The sequence below is a fragment of the Penaeus vannamei genome, chromosome 21, assembly GCF_042767895.1.
Source record: "Penaeus vannamei isolate JL-2024 chromosome 21, ASM4276789v1, whole genome shotgun sequence".
NCBI lineage: Eukaryota > Metazoa > Arthropoda > Malacostraca > Decapoda > Penaeidae > Penaeus > Penaeus vannamei.
The window spans coordinates 16,715,375-16,717,874 of NC_091569.1; the positions used below are offsets into that span (position 1 = coordinate 16,715,375).

At 48.7% G+C, this 2,500-nt stretch overlaps 1 protein-coding gene across 1 annotated transcript in view; it reads right to left on the bottom strand.

The window, feature by feature from the left end:
* Positions 1-2,500, bottom strand: part of LOC138865467 (uncharacterized) — a gene marked incomplete in the record, with an annotated part of 66,738 nt that overhangs the window by 4,348 nt on the left and 59,890 nt on the right.

The following is a 2,500-nucleotide window of genomic DNA, read 5'->3' on the forward strand; positions in this document are numbered from 1 at the left end:
ACAAAGATAATAAAAAAAATGAAAACGAGCCCCCAGGGAATCGTATTTCAAGAAACGGAATCACATCCAGATATCGTGTCTTGAAGGGAGGGGGGGGGGAGGGGGAGACACAAGGGGAAGCCTTGCAACCCTCCCTTCAACCTGTAACCTGCCTGCACCCCCTGCACTTCACTGTATTCAACGCGGCACTACAAGTTGCATGCAATGGGCTATATAGTTGAAGCCCACGTTTCAATGGATACTGTTGGTGACTGCCGCTCCCTTGCTGCTTGTTTGCAATGCTGCGGAAATAAAACAATTACTCTCTCGTCATCGCCCGAATCGGAGTAGAAGTGAGTGTGTGGCAATGAGGGGGGGCGTGGGTTTAATTGGTGAGTTTTAGCTAGCTGTTTGTGAGGTCGCTTATTTATACGTTGAGTTAGTGAGTTATATTGGCGAGAGAGTGAACGAGTTGGTGAGTTTGTTGCTGCAAGTTAATTACCAAGTTAATTAGTGAGAACTGAGTGAATGAGTTAGTGAGTTAGTAGGTGAGTGGGTGGATGAGTTAATGAGTTAGTTGTGAGTAAGTGTGTGGGTTAGTTTTGGTTAGTTAGCTTGGTAGTTAGTGAATGAGTTAGTGAAATAGTGAGTGAATGTATGAGTTGGTGAGTGAGTTCTGAGTGAATGAGTGAGTAGGTGAATGAGACTGCGAGTTCGTGGTGAGTTAGCGAGTGAGTGGGTGAGTTAGTGAGTCAATGAGAAAGTTTGTGCGTGAGTTAGTGAAGAGTGACTGAATAAGTTAGAGCGCGTGGATGAATTATTGTCAATGAGTGCGTTGGTGAGTGAATGAGTGAGTTGCTGGGTGAGTTGGTGAGTGAGTGATTGCAATTAACGCTGCCGGCGAGGTCCCGACACCCACCACTGTCCCGGAACCCTTTCTCTCTGACCGAAGGCCGAACCGTTAATTGTCGATCCCTAATTGGTCTTGAACTTTTGTCGACGTCCATCAAAGGATATTTTCTTCAATTTCTACTCCCGGCGCATCCACCACGACACCTTCCTGCCTAACTTCTATTTACAGCCACAGCCACCAAATCTGCCCACGCACTTTTCACAAATAAATAAATAACTACACGACATCCCATCAGCTAAACCCTCGGTATAAGGCAAACACTTCGAGAGAAAATGAAGACCGCCAAACTTAGCGCACCTCAGCTTCACATCGAAAGGGCGGGAAATATGAAATGACCTGAACAGAGAGTATAAATGAGAATGAATATCTCCACAATACAAAAGATGTATTTGAACGGTTTCGATCATATCTTCGTCGGAAGACGAAGATATAAGCGAAACCGGTCAAATATATCTCTTGCATTGTGAGGATATTCATTTTCATGCATACCGTTTCTACATGTGTCAACATGAATACGGCTAAAGAGAGAGTTCGCGCGTGCATCCCAACCCGCATGACCCTCTGACAACGCTGAGTTCTCCCGACACCATTTGTGAGATAAAGTCTTAGCCGCACACGGCTCGTGGGGCATCCTGCCGAGGGCGCCGTGACGAAGGGGAATGGGGCTGGGCTGTACCTGCGACCGCCCAGTGACCAAGAAATAACATTAGGGCGCAGCCGAGGGATTACGCCCGCTTTCTTGACGACTCGCCCATGCCGGTCGGATGCGACAATAACTGACTCGCATCAGCTGGGCCACTGACCCTGAACCAGGCCGGCCGAGGCAAGGACAAAGGCCGGTTTTAAAGTCTGGTATTGGCGTCACATTAAAAAAGCGATAAGAGTGTCATGTAAACTCTATCAATATCATGATAAAAGTTGAATAAGCCCGAGGAGGCGGCCAGATAATGTAGTATACAGCTATAAAATCTGAGGCCCTTCCCCCTTCCCCCTTCCCCCTCCCGCGCCTCCCTGCGCCCCACCAACAACCCGAGGCAGCGCGACCCTCCCTCTCCCACTTCTTCCAACTACCTAGTTAATATTATAACACGACTAATATCGCACGGAACAAAGCCCATCAGACCTGACAAATAATCTCTTTTCAGAGCCCGAGCTAAGACGCCACAGAAATTTGCTGAGCTATGGGAAAGTGTCCTCTCAGGCAAGACGTCTTTGACGCTCAGAACGATAATATTAAAATCATAAGCATAGGAAATGTCTTTCCGTCCGCGACTACGCTCAAGCATGATGGAATATCAATATTGCAACGACCGGAGGGAAACAATAATTGTAATAACAACATCAAAGGGCGGATTCTAGCGTTGGCTCCATTATTTCGTTCTGCCTTACAGTTCCCTTGGGGGCTCGAGGCTTCCACGTTCACCAATCAGCCTTCCAAACACCCAGGCGGTTCTGGCTGTACCCCTGTAAATGCCGCCATCCAATAGTACACAAGCCCATTAACCGAAAGGCCAATCGCAGCGAGCCCCTCCGTCGCTCCGGCCAATGGGAGCGCGTCGCCACGCAGCTCGGCACGCACGGGGCCACGCCCTCCCTGACCGCAGCCAA